The sequence below is a fragment of the Numida meleagris genome, chromosome 6, assembly GCF_002078875.1.
Source record: "Numida meleagris isolate 19003 breed g44 Domestic line chromosome 6, NumMel1.0, whole genome shotgun sequence".
Lineage (NCBI taxonomy): Eukaryota > Metazoa > Chordata > Aves > Galliformes > Numididae > Numida > Numida meleagris.
In genome coordinates this window covers 52,731,588-52,751,585 of record NC_034414.1, presented here as the reverse complement: position 1 = coordinate 52,751,585, position 19,998 = coordinate 52,731,588, and positions in this window count along the sequence as shown.

The window sequence follows — 19,998 nt, the reverse complement described above, 5'->3', positions numbered from 1 at the left end:
AAGGTGAAAATTTCTCCTAGCAAATTCAGCAAGGTCAGGGTTTCTGTCCTGGGAATTCAATTGAATGCAAGAATCATTCAAAACTATAAAGAAAAATAAGAAAAATTAGGAGGGGAAAAAAGGAGAAAAAGGAGGAAAGAAGAAAAAGAATAGAAAAAAGGGAAAAAAGAAAAAGAAAAGAGAAGGAAGAAAAATATTTCTACAGTCACAAAGACTCTTTTCTCATTTTAAATCATCATTAAGTAGGAGAGAGTGATATTTCATTACTGATGTATTTTATGTCTGCACAGGAGAACAAACCCCAGAGTATTCCCAGGCTCAGTGTATCCACAAAAAAAGGGGGAGATGAGGTAGGAAAGGGAAAATCACTTCTTGCTAGTTCTGGGGAATTGCTTCAGGCAAACCAAGTGAACAGCTCAGAGAATTAAGCTCCCCAAAGCATCTTTTTTCCTCTAAATACAAAGGACTTCACAGATCCACTGACAACTCCGGCCTCCCCTCATCTGTCTCATGCTCACAACAGTGAACATAAGCATTATGGGCTGGTGTTGGACAGACAGCTTCCTAGATGAGGCAGTGGAAGTGAATGAAAGCCTGACCAAAATGTCTTCAGCCATGGAATAGTCAGAGGGAACAGACATGGTAGGAAACACAGCTTCTTTCCTTCTGTTTGCTTCTGCTTTGCTGTTCACCTCACATTCAGTGTTCAAAATAATCTTGGCAAAAGGCCTCCAAAAAATACCCAGGAAGGGTCCTGACAGATCTCAAAGGCCAGGCATATTTGCTCTTTAGAATACATCTTGAGAGGAACTTGTCAGAAAAGCTTTAGTTCATAGCAGTGTTTTTGGTCTTTACCTATGTTTTGTTAGATGCTTATACAATTTCTCCAACTCTAATTAAATACAAGCCATACTGAGGGCAGTGAAAGAAAGCAGAGCTTCTTCTCTAGGGACTCTCCAGTCTCACTGGACATGCTACAAATTGAAAAGGCCTTGAGCCTGTCTACTGAAAAAAAGAAAAATGAAAAATATGGGCTTTGTTCAGAAGACAAAGCAGATGAGGCTCAAAGCACTAATGCACAGAAGGATTAGGACACAGCATAGTCTTTCATTTGTCATGGTCTCCTAAGCTTGGATCTAAACAAACCCTTAGATGGCTCCTACTCCTTGGCTTAGAGTAAATTCCAGAGCCTCCCTCCAATACATACAAGGAATTAGTAGACAGAGAGACATGTTTGGAGGCACATGAATTTTTATCCCAGAAATTGCATCCCTTTGGACAAGATGACTGTCACAAGAGAAGGGACAAACGAGGCCAGGTACATCTTCATTCTAGAAGAAACAATCTATTACACAGACGGGATGCTGACCAGGTAAAAATGTGTGGGAGAACATGGAGGGGAGAGCTGGCAAAATAATGCTAACCTTTGAGTAGCTCTGGGATGATGCTGTCAGCCAGAAGGCCATGTCAGAGCTGAATGTCACCTCTAAAATTCCCCCTACTTTCCCAAACAGGCCACACTGCACTGCTGGGCAGAACCCAGGCTCCTGTGCTCCAGGGTTCTGCAAAGATCACAGCAGCTCTTGGTGGCTCAGGCCCTACAACTGTTCATCCTATCAATGGCTTGGACAATAAAGCCTTCTAGTCCTCCTTACACTGGGCATCTGGTCTGCCCTGTCCTTAGTGCACAGGAAGCACAAAGCAGCTTAGAAAAGGAGTGTCCCAGGAGGTAATTTTTATAGAGCTGAGTCCACCAATAACCTTTAGAAAGATCTTAAACTGGTGTAAGTAGCACTTTCCATGGTGATACCAAAATAATTACTTCCATTTTCATGAGTAGTAGATCCAAAGACTTAATGAGTCATATTTTCACATCAAATCACATGCACAGGAGTTTACAAAATCTGCATTTATCATCACTCTCCAGTCCATTTAGATAGAAATATTCTGGTCTTCACATTGGTTTCAGTGTTGTGAGGGAGGAGTGACCCCAAAGAAGCACATGGGATTCCAATGGTATAAATGTGGTGGAAGCCAAAGCAAAAAAATCAAGAATCAAAAAGTCTCATTGATCATAGCTCAGTGATCTTACTGCTACCCTTATCAAATATTAACAGTAATGACTTATTTATAGAGCACTGACTGCGAGCTAGGTGCAAGAGGATAGGCGTAAGTCTCACAGAACTAACAAACTAAATAATAAATACATATCAATCTAGAATAATAAATTATAAATCTCATATTCCAAAATTGCTTCTTTTTTTTCCTTCAGAGGCGTTTGCCCTCACTTTTTCTGATCAACAGGAGGGCTTGGTTAAAAAGAACAGATTAGAAATGAACATCTTTGATGTTTACAAAGGCAATAGGGTTTTCACACCTTTCCAAGTGCAATTCAGCTGCAGGTAAAGAACTCTGCAGCTTGTGGAAGTGCTAATTAAAGCCAATAATAACAGAAGTCACCTTCAACCTTGCTCTGAAGTGCCTAGTATTTTTTTTTTTTTTGCCAGAAGGAGATGTTGCATCTCCAGGGCACTACATCTGAGGACCTCTCCCGTTTCAGGGATCAGCAGTGTAGCAACCATTTGGGCTGGAAGAGGAGGGAGCAAAGTTGTTTAAATCAATCTTTGTCATAGGATCCCACTGTATATTGATATTCTGAAGGTGAAAGGTTAATGTTATACTCAGGAAACCACTCATCCTCTAAAATACTGTTATTGTTTATCTTGCTGAAATCTATTTTTATATTTCCCAAGACATTTTTATTTCACTTCTGCTCAAGGTTGTCTTTACTGTGTTTTCATAGTATCACCATACAGACATAATCCTTTTCCAATCTGATATTGCAAGTTGTGATGGGAAACACCAGGTGTCTGGTATTCTTTTAAGTAGAGAGATTAGAAGAAAGAAAAATTATTAACTTCAGGCTACTTATTTTAGCAGAACATGAATTATCAGGGACTCCAATCAAGCACTGAAGTTGCAAGTAAAAGATCAGAGTAAACACTTGTCCCCAGGAATAATACACTTGTCACCTTAGTGGCCTGGAACAGGTTTTCATTTACCCAACCATTTTCTTACCACAGCAATTATAAAATGGCCAGCTTGAAATGAGATCTGCTTCTATTAATCTTGTTCTCTGCATTATTTTTAGTCTTTGTACCTTCTGGTTAATATAAGAGCAAGGAAGTGAAAAAGTACATAAATCTGCAACATAAAAGATAGCATTTCATCTGGACAACTCTGCCTATGGAATTCATTGCCGAGGGAGCTTTGAGTTAAGTATAGAATAACTGGAGTGTGAATAACTACTAACAGCCGTGATAATACCAGTAAGCAAACATGGAATTTCAGAATGGAACTGGTATCCCTAATGCAGACATAGGGAAAGTTATCTCGTTCTACACTTGTAGTTAGAATTTAGGATTTTACTCTCCTCATGTTTATTTGAAGCTACTGGAAAGAGTTCATAGATTCCTGGTCTAATGTAGATTGGCAAATAACTATCTACCTACATTAATGAACCTGGAATTACAAGAACATCGTGATCAGGATGTTGAATCAAGTTTCTCTCACAAAAAGAATCTGGCTCAACTCAAAGAAAAGACTTGAAGAATTGATATTAATCATATACCATCAAGACTATAGAAAACACCAAGGTCCAAACATAAGTACTGAGGAGTTATAAATAAGCTTTTATCACCATGAACATTTAATATGAGTCAAAGATGCAAATAAAAATCTTAATTTCTTGTAAGCTTCTTGTAGTTTTCAATACCTCCTGATTTCTCACATATTAAGATGGAGTGCAGTTCTGACGTAATCTGATACTCCCTCTATTCTCAGAAAATAAGAGGCTGACAACCAAGCAAAAGCATCCTATGAGCAACAAGAGATGAGCTTGTTGGAAGTATTATTCAAACCAACTAAGAAAGTTCTTCATTAGAATCCACCATTTAATAGGACAAAATTTTGTGAATGCTGCTTAATCTCTGACATTCTCCAAACGTGCACTACATCCAGAGACTCAAAGCACTGACCATTTGTCTTCCTTGGTCTGCCCACTCAGGCTTTCCTCCTTCCCTTCCCAGAAGGCCACCTCTACACACAGAGATGCAACACACACCTTCCTGCACATAGTAAATCCTTACAAAGACAACTGCAATGTATCTAGAGTTCTAATAGTCACAGCAGGCAAAGGGGTTCTTTAGTTTGGGTGCAAAATTGTGGAAAGGGATGAAAAGAATCCAATTTTATTTGCCAAAGGGCAAAACTTTTCCTGCAAGTCACTGGTACTGAACTGATGATTTATGGAGAGCAAGCACAAAGCAATACAGTCCTTGAACCAAATCCTGTTGGCCCCAGGGTCTCAAAGGTGAAGAGCAGTAAATAGCCCTTTGCTTTGTTCTTAATATGAAGACTTTACTGACAGGAATAAGCATCCCATGGAAACTATGCAGCCAGTGGCTCCCTGGACAACTGCTGGGAAGTGCAGCCTTTTATGAGTTGTTCATTACATTCATTTCCACTGCTGAGAGACAGCCATTACTTCTCTCCCTACAACACCAGCAATTAAATTTTATCATTCCTATTCCCATCTTCCCAGTTCTTCTCTGCCACTTCCTATCGAGAGCAATACTTCCCTGTGGGCAGTGAAGCAGATCTCCACTGCTCTGACTACAAACCTCAGCCATGACCTGCATACAAGTATATCTGGGCAAAAAAAAAAAAAAAAAAACCATTGAAATGAGAGATACTGCACTTCTCCTTGCTGCCCCTACTTCCTCCCAGACATTTTCTCTAGGAGGAATTCTTGGCTCAGCCAAGGCTTTCCCACCTCTCTCTCCTGCTTATCTTCATACCAAGATATTTGCACTTAATGTCCGTATCATCAACTGCACAAGAAGAGAGTCATCCAAACTAACCAAAACAAGCAAACCTTCTCACTGCAAAGCTTTTTTGCTATGAGAGTCATTCCCCAGAGGACTAGTTGTGAGTACATGTTTCAGCAGTTACTTGCAGCAGCACTTTGGAAATGAGGAATGAAGGTGGTAGTACACTGGGGGCAGGACATGTTCAGGGCCCTGTATCTCCAGGGAATGGCTGAGAAGATCAACCACCCTCCTTTATCAAACTCCCCCTTTCCCTAGAAGGAATTGATGGGTCAGTGGTTGGACTAGCTTATCTTAGTAGCTGTTCTGCTTGCAAAGAAGTGAAATTGCTTCTGACAGGCTATTGGCAACACCAAACAAAGTATTCACAGGTAAGCCAATAGTCATATACAAAAAGAAGAATGGAACTCACCCAGCTGGTGAGGTGGCTCTCTGGCTATGCACCACTCCATCTCACAAAGCAACCAAGGTCCAAGAGAGTTTCTCCCTTTGGTGGCTGGTCCTTATATGAGCCCAGGGCGGCTCCACACTGGGTCCACCCCTACTGGTCACATGGGGAGCACAGGTGCAAACAATATGCCCTAGGCCAGCCACACCCCTTCACCAGGTGCTTAATCACCAGTTCAAGCTGTGACCCAACAGTTCCTCTACAGTTGTCTTTTCCAACCTTAATGATTCTGTGAAAGCCTAATTGCTTTTCAGTTCCTCTCTCCATCCACTCCAGTCATCATTCGCACCCTTCACTAAACCTCACAACCTTTTCCTCAGTGTTTCTTTTGCAAGAAAGCAGAACAACGGAAGATGCAAATGTTGGTTTCCAAATGTTGGATTGTTTATCTAGGTGCATTAAAAATAGCATAGCCAGCGGGTCGAGGGAGGTGATCCTCCCCCTCTACTCTGCACTGGTGAGGCCCCATTTAGAATACTGTGTCCAGTTCTGGGCTCTGCAGTTAAAAAAAAAGATAGAGACCTAGAAAGAGTCCAGCAGAGGGCCACAAAGATGATAAAGGGTGTGGAGTATCTCTCTTAAGAGGAAAGACTGAGTAGCCTGGGTCTGTTCAGCCTGGGGAGAAGAAGACTGAGGGGGGATGTGATTAATGTTTGTAAATATCTGAAGGCAGGTAGGAGGCAAATGGATAAGGCTAGGCTCTGCTCAGTGGTGTGCAGTGGGAGGACAAGGAGCAATGGCCTAGAAGTTGAACGTAGGAAGTTCCATACAAACATGTGGAAGGTAAGGGTGATGGAGCACTAGAACAGGCTGCCCAGAGAGGCTGTGGAGTCTCCTTCTCTGGAGATGCTCAAGATCCATCTGGACGTCTACCTGTGCAGCCTATTGTAGGAACCTGCTTTAGCAGGGGCATTGGACTTGATGATCTCTTGAGGTTCCTTCCAACCCCTGCAATTCTGTGATTTCAAGAAAGTGTATGTGTATGCTGCTTTTCTCATCAAAGAAATAAAAAGGTAATAATCAACTCCCAAATGCAGCTCACAGTTGCTATTCTAATTCAAGAACAGCATGTAATACAAGCAGCTGTGGTAGGCTATAACATTATAAATGACACCCCGTTGGTGATGAAGACAAATCAGATTATGTGTGAGTAGGCTATTGATTGTACTTAGATTTCTTAATCTCTTAAATCAATGAAAGAATAGTAGATAACAGAGAGAACGTGTGCTTGGAGGATAAAACGTCTTTTAATACTTAGTTTGCAATGAGCATTTTTTAATACTCAGTAATATCTTAACTGGAAAGACACTCAGCCAACTTGAAGTATAGGTTACTATTTTTTACTAAGATGCCTCAATCTAGTTTTCTCTCTTAGTGTTTATACCAGACATCAATCCTGATTTACCTCTTGTTGAGTTAATGAAAACATCTTATGCAGTTTTATTAAAGAAAATAAAGTCTTCAATTGACTTCCTCTGAAACAGTAAAACAAATTCTGAGGAGATTAGCATAAGGATTAAACATACAGATTTTGTTCCAGGAGTTGTTTTCATGAATACAGCTTTAATTGATTGTAGCAAAACAAATACGCACTTTGGTAATGCATGCTGAGTCTCCAATTCAATGTTATTTTAATTAAGTCTTTTGAATGATGAATTTCAATACAGCAGATGTTCTTGAGTATTCAGGTATATAAATATAATCGACGTCAGTAGCTGATAAGCCTACAATTTGAGAGTTTAAGCGCATATGAAACTGGGCCAATTGTTGAGAGTTGAAAATGGAAAGAATTTGCTAAGCCACTGCTTGCACCTGTTTTGAATTATTATGTTGTTCCCTCCATGCTAACCTCAGGGGAGAGAAGGAAAGTTTCCATTCTTGTGTGCAACACCAGAGCATGGGCAAGGAGATGTTCACTCCCCATTTGCAGTTTGTCAATAACCAACTGCAGCAACTGAACATTGGGAAGAAGTAATTTCAGTACATTTTTTGTATTGAGTATTTTATTCAACAGCTACAAACATTTCATCACAAAATTTAAGGTGAATAAAAACATGTCCAAGTGTGATCAAATGATTTTGAAGCTCAAATTATATTTCTTCCCCAAAATGGAGGAACCTAAGCAGTCCTTTGCTTTTTAAATAATATCTGTTCTGGCTGGAACTGTCTATCGAATTTTAAAATGTTTGATGTTGGCTTGAATTTTAAATGAGATCAGAAGCGTTATTGGTCTTCAAAGTATGTGAGTGTGTTCTTATTAAATTTTAATTATGGATTTGTAATCAGTGGTTCCACCCCAATCCATGGAGTTCTTATGCCTCAACCCCAGGTCATTCAGAATGGCCATTCCTTTGTAGCAGGAAATACATTGATAAATGGACTTACTTATTCAATAACTTGACATTTTTATTGTTTTCTACCTTCGAAGACATATGAGCAGAAAATCCCTCCCCTGTTTTGAGCATGCCCAGACTTCCATGGAAAAGCAGCAGAGGCTCTCATCTGTACATAAGAGACTGAGGAAAGGATGAAAAGTAAACTCCACAGGCACAAAGGTCTCCTACTGAAAAACATCTGCTTTCAGAGAGCACTTCTGTATTCCAGGAACTTTTAGGTGCTGAAACACATAAACAAAGAGAATTTCAAGCAACCATCTGCTGCAGCCACTTCTGGGACAAAAATAATGTCTCACATTTGTCACAGTTGAACAACACTATGAAAGAATGAAAGGGAAACTCAAGGAGGATTCTCTGTCAGTCATTTTAAGACAGAATGTAAGCTGGAGCTATTATCAGAGTTTAGGTTGAGCTGTATATATTTGAACATAGGTGTTTGATCTGGCATCTAAAACACAACGCCAAGAACAGTTGATCTGAGGGCACAAGTTATAAGGGAAAAAGCTGCTTCACTTGTTAGAGCACTGCCATGCTGAGCACATAATGTTGCCCAGCCATATTTCTGTGAGCACTGCCTGGGAGGTGTGACAGGGAACATACACGATTCTGGATACCACCTGTGTTACCTATCTCCCTGTTTTGCTGTCCCCATCAGTCTCAGAGACCCAAAGGTAATTTCAGGAAACCTGAGGTTGTGTTTTCCATGTTACAGAGGCCGCATTGCAAGGGCTGAGATGAAGAATCTGTGCAACCCAGTGAGACGCATCATCCCAGACTGGGCTCTGCCCAGGGCTCACATCTGGCTCATCTCAGCATAGAGAGATGCAAATTTTCAAAAATGAGGAAACCAAACTTCACCTGCAGCTCTGAATCCCCCTCCAGCCCCCTTGGTTTCACACTTAATTACATCTTCAGTGTTTCACTAGAAACACACCAACTTTTTGTTTTATCTTAAGTCCTGCTTCAGGATGGATTTCAGGGCCAGCACTACACGTGTCTGAAAATCTTCCTTTCTAATATTCAGTTCTATGCCTTTCCTCCTCCTTTTGTCCCTTTCATTCTCATCCTGAAGCTTTGCTGGCTCTGAAGCCAAAGACACTAATCCATCACAGGCTATTTGACACGAAAGCAATTCACAGTCTCTCAGCTCCTGGCATGTGGACAAGTGTGTTGGACGATGACCTAACATTTAAATAATGATTCACCATTGAATATTATGAGAAATTGGCAGACAATTTCAAGGTAATGCCCTTCCAAAGACATACAGTATTAATTCTTTACTAACATAACTGTATGTTCACTTGGAGAATCTTAAATAAAGTTTACACTTCACAGTTAATTTAGTGAAATTCCAAATTAGATTACTTCCAATAAAAAATATTAAACATATTACAACTGTCTGGACACAGTCTTCTAAATGAAAGGGAGGTTCAATTACTTTAGTAGAGAAATATAAACAGTGTCAAGATTAACCACTGCTCAATTTAATATAACTTATGCCTAATTTTGCAAATCATTATTTATACAGTTAACATGCATAAAAAATTAATAAATGACCTCCATAATATTGCTTTTGGTATAGTTAGCTGTGTAGGCAATTATTACACTAACGCTGAAAAAATCCACCAGAGAAATCTGTATGTGCTTCCCAAACAGAAGGATGGCAGAAGGGGCAAGAGAAAGGGATGAACAAATGTACAAAAAGAACTTTACAGAGGAAATATTGGCCAGGAAGCCAGTCTTGCAACTCTTCTTAAAAAAGTGAGAAAAGTACTTGAAATCAAGTGTGAGATCTGCAAGCAGTGAGAGTCTACGATGAAAATTCCTGCCACCTTTGTCCGTTCACCAAGAGCTGTTCCAGGATAATGTGAAAGCAAGAACCTGCTTCCAGCCATCTTGCAGCAGTTGTAGGAGTCAAGTCTCAGGGGACCTCAGGAGCACTGAGAGCCCAGACAAGCATTAGTGCTAGGAGTTGTCTTATACAGCGGGGAGCACCAGAGACCATCAAATACTCTTTCTCTCTAGAGAGTTTCCATCAGGAACCATTTGACATCCCCAGGACAGTGCAGATTGGGTAGTGGAAGGACCAGAAACCATTGCCATATTCTGGTGGTTTCAATCTGTGGTCCATGGGCAGCTACTTCTATGGGTCCAGGGAAGGTAATTAGGAAAAACAAGCTTTCTGGTGGTTAAGTTGCATGCATTTTGGATACTATCTCCCTTTACTTCAGGGGCTGTTGAGCAAACAAAGGTTAAAGATTTCTGTTAGAGAAACAGATACTACAAGGAGGCCTCCAAAGTATAGCCTGCCCGATTCCCGGGTCTGCATGGGACAGAGCTGAAATGACCATGGATAGGACATGTTACACCAAAACAGTGCAGAGGAAATCCCAGCACTCCTGACATTAACATCACCTCCAGCAAGAGCAGAATCCTCGAGCTTTGCTCTGAAATGCATGTTAGATTTTCAGATAGGGTATATTTTCACATATTCATACCATTTTGAAACATGGCCTCTGCTGGCAGAATACTATTTCCTTTTCATTTCTTGTTGCTGTCTTTTATACTTATGCACCCTGCTGATTTACATCTGGAAGCATTAGTAATAACATTTGGAGGCACCCACTGTACAGTAATTGCTTAATTCCTTTTCAGAAAAAAATGGAAGGAGGCAGGCAGGATTGAATGCAGATAACATTTTGAATGCTTCATTACAGAATACACCAAAATGGTCTGAGTGCATCCTTATTCCCAACAAAAAATAGAGAAATAAAAGAGAGAGAAACTTGTTGAATCTCTTCTGAAGCATGGTGTAAAACAAACACAATAAGAAGTTGTACAGAGCTACCATAGGGGCTGCTTCAATACCAGAGTATTTCAAAGATGTGTGTTCACCAGAGCCCTAGGTGGTACTTCTCTGTGTTTGCAGGATGAACCTCTGCCAATAACATAACTGTGAAGCACTCTTTTTCTCCTATTTAAAAGGCTTCTAGCAGATAATAGAAAATTACCTCTTCAGACACTGTAGAGAGGTTTTACTACACTTGATAATACTATAGGAGATATTCACTCTTCCATAAAATTGTTGAGGGTATTTTTAAATAGTTTTTAGGAAGGTCAGCAGGCTGAGTCCCTAGGCCTCCCTCATCAACATCAGAACCAGATTCATGTCCAAGCCATTTTAAGAAGAGGAGAGACTCTCCACATCCACTAATACAGAAAGGATTCAAACTACTTCTAGGGGAAAAAAATGAAGCAGCAGTTTATCTATTTGCTATGTTGATTTTTCTGTCAGCTGGATGAGTAGAACTGACTTGCTGCATTGTCACAGGAGCCAGAACCAGCACAAGGGTGGTCTAGGGGCCAGGGAAAGAAAGCAGAAGAGGACAAACATGGAGATATCTAGTTTGGGGGGAATCTCAGCTGGAATCGAGTTTTTTGCTATTTGTTTCTATGGAGGCCAAGAATGTCGGGGAAAGATGGGGAAAAGGTTTGACGTCCAGGGATTTCTCATTTCCACGTGGAAGGAAACAAACCATGAAATTCTGTGCATCCTCTATTTTCTTTTTCCTCGCATTGACTTCCCAGACCCATTCGTTTCTATTCCTCTTCACGTATTCTTCATTTGTCAAGGATGTTGAGAAAATCAAGGAATTATGAACATTTTCAAGTATGGATCAGAGTGAGAGTCATCAAGGCTTTATTTTAGTGTGGCAGGAACTCTGAAAATGGAGGACTGTGACAATTAAGAATTCCACACATTACTCCTAATGGCAATGGGCAATAAAATATCAGGATACATTGCCTACATTCCTATACACACACAGGAGAAAGAACATTTTCTTTTGCAAAGCTAACATGTACATTCCAAGGCACCAAGAGAAGTAATTTGTGCACCGAAAAGCCTGTCCTCAGCCTGGAAAACCATGGATACATGTGGTTGCTCTCTCTATGCAAGCTTATCTTTCAGCTTGTGAGAGAGGCACTGTGATTTATTGAGCAGCATGGTCTCAAGCAAGTCCAATATCTCTTTACATATTAAGGTTGAGAGGGTATTTCATCTCCAACTTTTTCCCAGTGCTTTGTATCATCCTATGCAACAAGCCAACGCAACATGAAATGTCTCCTTGTACCTCTTGTTTCTCACACTTCCTGGCACTAATTAGTGAACTCTGGCATGAAGTCATGGATCCAACATTTTTGGGAGACTTGGAACATAGTTCATCTTCACATTTTGCAATGAATCTCTCATGTCTGGAATAGCTCAAAGCAGAACTGCAGATCCTCTCAACCCTTAAGCTTTGGCATGTTTGAAATCTGGGTCTTGACCAGAACGCCAAGATTGTGAGTTGGATGAATCATATACATCTTCATGAAAGCTCCATGCCTCTCTTATACTGGGGAGCCCAGAACTACATGCAGTACTCAAGATGTGGCTCCACCAGGGCTGAGTGGAGGGGGAGGATCACCTTCCTTGACCTGCTGGCCACACTCTACCTAATATAGCTCAGGATACCACTGGTCGTGGCCACTAGGACACACTGCTGGCTCATGATCAGTCCCTTCCAGTTCTACGTTTTATAAAGTTCTCACTTGTGAGCATCTTGTGAAGAAGCCATTTGTTTTAGGAGTGCTCTTCTCCAGGACAAAACAATTTCTTGGCTATACTTTGACCTAGTTTGATATTTCATTTCTTTGTTAGATCTCCACATGTGGAAAAACAAACTTTATGTTCTATCAATTGTGCCAGTTCTCTTCTGCATCTAATTTGAGGCCTTCAACCTGTGTCGGCTGCTGACCACTTCGCTTGGTATTTCTAAGAAGGGAAGATTGGCTCATGTATAAAAACCCACAAAAGAGTGCACAGAATAGGTCATTGCATGCATATGTGCCTACTGGCATCTGAATGCATCTTTGTCTACACATGCAGGTACAAGGCCTTTCAGACAGAAGGAATGCAGGAGCCTTTGGGGTACAACTGTCCTATTTTCATCTTCTGTTGCTACCAGTCTGGCCAAGACTTGAACTCAGGAATGAGCAATGAAAGTTATGAGTAGTGAAGCATCCTCTGTCCTATATTAAAATTACTCCTGCCTTATCCTGTCAAAGTTGTATAATTTGTATCAGCATGTCACCAGTCAAGCCACAAAAAGACCTTCCAAACTATGAGCTCAGCCCACAAATCACACTCATTAAGATTTCAAATTATTGCAGAGTACAAATAAGGAACTTTGTAAGTTCACTTATGTCTGTGTATGAAACCTCTACAATTCAGTAACCATTCCAAACATTATCTTAGACTGATTTACAGAAGTTGGCACCTCTGCTATCATAAATGAATCACTGAGAATAACATCTCTTTATTAAATTTATACATCTTGGCTCTAAAATAGCAGGGCTAAGTGTAAAAACAAGGTCTCAGAGAGCAATAGAAGTGCTTTTATTAGATTCTGAATGGTCCAAGAGGACAAGGGTGATCATAACACCAGTAATGTGCTTCAGCAAGGGCAAAATAAAGACAAGTATTAATCCTTAGGCTTGCACAAGGCTTACATCTCCCCCAGTCAAAAACATTAAAAATTCAATGTTTTATTAAACGGGTTTCTGCAGTGGGGAAATGCTGCTAATTAGCAATGAAATATTAGTGCAAAGCAAGCAAGCTTAGCGTAAGTTAACGTTCGCAAATTCTCACTTGCCTAGTAGGAAAGGTTAGTTAGACAATAAGTCTAAAGACTGATTAGGTGTGTAATCATGTTGTTATTACAATGATAGCTTTGTTTGTTGCCATGTTATCAACAAAAGATTAAACAAATCCCTACATGAAAGCCAGAGGTGAAAGAGTCTGCTGGAGAAGGTTTTGGAGTAGCATCATTGTACTATCGCCACTTGTTTGTGGAGTAGTTACTGCTGTATTCCACGCTTTCCTCTCCATTCTCAAAGGTGGTGAAACTACAGATGTTGAGCTATTTTGCTTACAGTTAGTGTTGCCCCTTGGACTGACTTGGTACAAGAAGGTTGCTTATTTCATCAGAGCTTGAGCCACCAATTAAGCAAGGCAGCACAGAACGGGTAGCATGGAAAGGCAGCTTTGATGCTATAGAAACAGCATCATGCTATGTATGTTTTTTCTTAATACTTTACACCTGGAAGCTCTTGTACGGCCCACTCCTGTTGGGCTCTGCCAGATCTGCATGTGACCAATGACCCAATCATGTTTACGCAGCAGTATGTATGTACCAATCCAGGAAGAGGAAAAAATTAGTTTGCATTCTGATGCAAATAAAGTGTTCAAACTCCATCGTCATGCATGTCTGCAGCATGGCACACCTATCTCACATACATCAATGATTTGTGGCTATTCCATCCTGAGATGATCTGCTAAGATTCCTCAGGTTTTGACTTTTTTTTTTTTCCATTTTGGGGCTTCCCCTTGCCCCTGCTGCTGTTCCTTCCTACGCTCATTTCTTTTAGGACTTATACCCTGTGCAGATCTGGTTAAAGATGGGAAAAGTAGTGCTCACTTTAGTTTACAGTGAGATAAAGTGTTATGACTGTCATAGGTTTTATGTGGGTGTGTTCAGTTGCCACCACGATTCTCCAAAGGAACTGAAGAAAGATTTTGGTTCTTTGACTGTTTAAAACATCATAACTTACGTGATTTCAATAGAATGCCAAATTTCACAACAGCTTCCCATACAGCCTTTTACAGTGTCTAGGTCCGGATGCACATAATTGGCAGAATGTACAGTTTCGTTAGATAAATTTGGAATTTGGATTTATTTTGGAATATTTTTATTTTTTGCAATAAAATTAAGTTCAATCTCAAAACATATCTTGGTTGGTCTCCAGAATTATATTTTTTCCTCCAAAAAGAGGAGAAACTTAAGCACTTGGAAACGAAGCAAATAACAAGATTGCAGCTAGTCCCTTACAGAGTTCTCACTAAGCACACGCTGAAGACTTCATCTATGTATCCTGATACGAAAGAGAAACAAATCTTTATAGAGAACACAAACATTGAAATAATCATGAAGCTAATTATGTTACCTTAGTGAGATGTAAACATGCTTAATTTTATGTACACTCTCTATAGACTGCTGAATCGGCAAATGGAATAATGCGATGGATATCTGCAAGCTCTAAATAATGTAGCAATAACAACAAGATACTGAAAGAGGAGTACAGCATTACTGAAACCTGTGTATTATTGCTGAAGCAACAGTTCCAGCCACAGTATGATTTATCTTTCCATTCCAGTGATGGCAATAGCTTGAGTGAATCACAGTTCAACACACACCGTATAGCCCCAAAATTGTATTTAGCATAAAATCATCCATCCTGAGCTTAGTTTTCAGTTTGTTTCCAGTTTGCATCCCTGCTTCTATTATGCAGTTCTTGTCAGTCCAATCTGAAACACATTTCGGGTTTAGTTTGGGTAGATTTTACTGGTTTTAATTTAAAATCTCATATCAAGTTTGTCTCCATGTAGGAAAACCAGATTTGCAGAGAATGAGAGGGGTGAATTCTGGCTGCTGAGCTTGTGGAAAGTGGACAGGGCGATTGCAAGGTTGGCTCTGTCACCAGAGCAAGTCGTTACCACAGCAAGTCAACCCCAGGCCCCTGGGGAAATTGTGAAGAACGGTGCCAAGTGCAATGTGGCTTTTAGTCACCATAACGGCATTTATAAAGCCTCTAGGCCACCTGCTTGAGTTGCTCAGACAATTAAAACACAGTAGCCAGGTCATAAAATATGTATTAGAAGAACCAAGCCTTACACTTGGGCAAATACAAGCAAACACAAACTCTATAGATTGTCCCAAATCTGGCAGCTTCACTGTCCTGGTACTGGACACCAAATCGGAGGGTGTTGGAGCTGTGGGTGAGTGGGGTGGGCCAGGGCTTCCCTCTAACAAAGGAACTGACCACTGATGGTCTGCAGTGCATTTGGTAAACTGCTGTAGAGGCATGGAAACACAGAATATCTGAAGTTGGAAGGAGCCCACAAAGACGGCCTCTTGACATCCCCTCACCCCCATAAAAATAGTCTTGGAAGAAATATTACATACAATGCTATAAAAATGATAATATCTAATATTTCTCCAATGTCACTATAGTTACCTTTCCAACTGAGTGAAGGGAAGTGTGCTGCTGTGGGGGTTTCCTTTGGTTTTGTGGATTACTTTTTTGAAGGAAACTCAGTAGAGGTTAAGCAATGACTCTGGTCTAAACTCTACCATAGCCTGTGAGACCTTCATAGGCTTTCATTCCTCTGTAGGTTTAGTAACGGAAAGCTGTAATAGTTTTTCTTGTACGGTGAAATCTTGGTGCATTTTCATGGTTTTCCACTAGATGCCTTAAGTGCAGGAACAGCTGCTCAGAAAGCAATGCCCTACCTTTCCCTGAGCAGCTAAATGACTGGTTTACCAGAAAATGGTATTTTAATATTCTCAGACTTACTGTAAGGTCAGAATTGTCAATACTCCCTTCCAGACAGAGCACTAGCCGTCAACTGTATTTATTACATATCCTGGGCATTGCAGAAAACCTAAAAATAGATTAAAAAAATATAAAACCCATATTAGGTTAGCTTAGGTACATTTAAGTTTTTTTTTCTCCTGAGAGCTTTAATGCACTATTCTGAAAAATCAGAAAGCTCTTGAAAGTGGGGAGTTCTGGTCTGCTCTTAGGGCAGGTGGGGATCTTAAGAAGGAATATATAGAATTAACTATAATTAGAGGTGCTCATTATTCATGGCAATAAGTTGGAATCTTCCTAGCCAGAGATGTTAATATTCATCTTAATGAAAATAACTTAAAGGAAACAAGTATATATATAAAGAAAATATACTTCTAAGAACATAGATGAAAATGAGAAGCAGCTTATAAGAGTAACTTTTACCTATATAGAAAAGGCTCATTCCTAGAAAGAATTTGACTCAACAGAGCATTCACTGCCACTGTCCAATGCCATTTGCTTAATGAAATCAAGCACAGGTCACCTGGAAATACCCGTAGCATCAGGGACTCATCAGGTGGCAGAAAGATGAAATCAGCCCCACTCTCCTCACACCTGTCCCCCTCTGGGAAGAGGGAATCATGAGATGCCAAATCATCAAACTTTGGGCTGGCGATTATAATCTCTGGCAACCAGCTGAGTCTGGCATCAATTATAGCACACCTGAGGCTTTCTAATACCTGTGGCCAACTCCCTCAACATCTTTTCACCTTTGTTTTACCTCTGTCGATGGTATGCCAGTAAACCAGTCATAGGAAAAGGCATGTTCTCTCAGGGGGAAAAACATATTTTCCATAACAGAAAACAAAAAGAAAACATTTTGGCTTTCCACTCAAAGGTGTTATTTTTCATGGTAGCATCACAAGAAGCTTGGGCAGGGAGACCTTCGGGATGGGATCATGAAGCAGCAGTGCAGCAGCAACAAAGGCTTCTCTGCAGCTGAGGTGAGTTCCACTTACACCTCCCAGCCACCACTGTCATCTTTCCAAACTGGGTCTCTCTCAGGGCATTCAGCTCCAAAACTAAGCATTTCAGCACTACACTTAGAAAACAAAAGATGATGTGTCTCTTGAGCTGGTTTGGAGAAGCTCTAGGCAAGACAGTGACATATTAAGCATCATTATTAGGAAGGGAGGAGGCATCAGATGCTGGATAGCCCTGATGATGATTAACCACTTCATCACCAGACAGGACTCAAATTCCAGGCTGGGCATTAAAGCTGCTAGAAATCTCAGGGAAATATCCTTTCTTTCTTTCTCTGGCTTTTTTTCTCAGTATTTTGCAACACTTAACCCACCCTGATGAATCCTCATTTTTCCAGTGATTCTTTTTCAGTGAAGGAGCAATTCAAGTTGTCATCACCAGAGCCCAAGAGAGAAATCTCTCCCTCATCCCCTCTACATTCTTCAGGTGATCAGCATTGTGCCTATCTAAATCATTCACTGCCCAGGGGAGGGATCACTTGTAGGCTGCTGTAAGAGTTTCCCAAATACTGGTCTAGTGACCTTTCTCTTAAGCCATGTTTGATGACACTATTCTTTCTTAAATCTAAAGCATCCATTTGAAATCTCTGAGAAATCCAGCATCTTTCTTAATACATTAAAATCTACCCTATAAAAACCTATTTACTTCCTTTTTCTGAAGACAGTGTGCTAAGGGAGGACAAGATTTCCCAGTAGGGATGATCCAGTCCTGAGCATAGAACTTTTTATAGGCATTTTCTGAAAACCTGAAAAACGCCTGGTTTGAATTATTACCAGCTGCAAGCCGATCCATTTATATCAAGGACACCAACAGCGCACACCTAGATCATACGGATGATCATTCCACCGCACATCAGTGATTTATGGTTGCAGACGGAACCAGCCCCTCTCTTATAACAGGGTAACATGCTCACAGGTCAAATGATAGATACCTAACCCTTAGACTTAGATCCTAGGGCATACAAACAAAGAGGTGGTGCTTTGGCTATATACCATCTTGTTTTTTATAGTCCCAAATGTAACATGAATAATAGTATAACAGAAGAAGTTGGAATTGAAAAGTTCAGACAGTTTGTGTACCTTTCTGTGAATAAGATCAAAGCAAACAAACAAAGGAGATTAATTATTCTTATTTAGCTAGATCATGATATGAATAATGTATGCTTTTACAGTTTTACCTTTTTTATTTATATGTTCTCTTGTGCACTTCATTGTACAGAACTATTCTTGCTTTTTTTAAATTTTTTTGATGTGATGCAGGTAACTATAATTTTCACATCTGGGGCTCTTTGGCAAGTTACTTTCCTCAAGTTGCCTGCAGAGCCATTAATATTTTGGTTAATGGAATGAGATATCCAGCCCCTCTAAAATGGAGACTAATTTGTATCTTGCCTTGGCAGAACAGAAGATAAATTCCAAATCTGTGGGCATTCTTCTGAGCAAAGAACCACTTGACGGATATCCATGTATATGCACATCTATCCACTCATCCACTTTTTCATGCACAATAAAAATTACAGAAAAAAAGAACAACAGAGAAGGCCACCAGACTGGTCAGATAATATGTTAAATATAGAGATGAATTCAAACCAGATATTTCCACTTGATACTATAATCAGAATAGGGTCGGGCTACCTCGGTCCCTGGGGTTTTTCAAGACCCAGTTGCACAAAGCCCTGAGCAATGTGACTCTGCTGCAAGTAGGAGGTGGGACTGGAGTCCCTTCCAACCCAAACTGTTCTATGGTCCTACAATGCCCGGTAGTGGACAGGTCTTTCAAAGGTGTGGAAACTGGTAAACAAAGGAGGCAGAGCTGGAAAACAAACTATGTAGAAGATAGTTTAAATACTGCTTTAAACAGGATATGATTCAATACATCATAGCAACCAGGTAATACCTAGGAGTGTGACTTATCGCTTTCAGCTGGCTAGAAAGTTTTATAGAAATGTTTTTGTAAATAAGAGGAAATTTGTGAGGAAAAAAAAATGCAGAATATGAGTAAATAAATATTTGGAACTGGCAATACAATTTCAAATCTTAGCAACAGAGGAAAATAAACTTCTAAATTAGAAATAATGATCGCTCCAGGATTATTCAGATAATTTCCATGGTTATTAAAACTGCTTTTTTATTCTCTGAGATAATTCTATAAAACTATCAGGGTGGTAGACATGCACGAAACTGCATCTGCCATTACCCTAAGTGTCTCAATTGTTTGTTTTTCAACTACAGAAGTGGGAAAGAAACTGTTCAAGTATTCCTTAACGTAATTTACTATCCTACCACCATCTGCTACATTTGGCACTGAATGGGTAGCTGAAATCCCTTTTATAAGTGTGCCCTGAACCAGGAAGCCAATTCAGACCAGAACCAGCGAGTGTTCCCAGCCTCTCTCAAAGCACGCAGACACACACACATTAACTGTGCCTGCATTTTACAAGCGTTTGTGTTTTGTGAGCATGAATGTGCCAAGGAATCTGTTTTAGCATATAGCACCTCATAACATATATATAACCATATAACACCTGTCTAACACTGCAAATCACTGATGCTAGTAACAAGAGGCAATGACTGGGGACATTTGGCGACCACACAGGTTCTCACTGTGACCTGCAGCTGGGGGTGGAGCAGTAGCTCCACAGCAGTATGAATCCCTGTGTCACGCATGTATGTTGCCCACTGCTTCAACTGAATGTGAGCCAGACCTCAGGTTATCACTAAAGGGTTCATTTAGGATTCAAGGCTGGATCCCCAGCTGCTGTGAATCA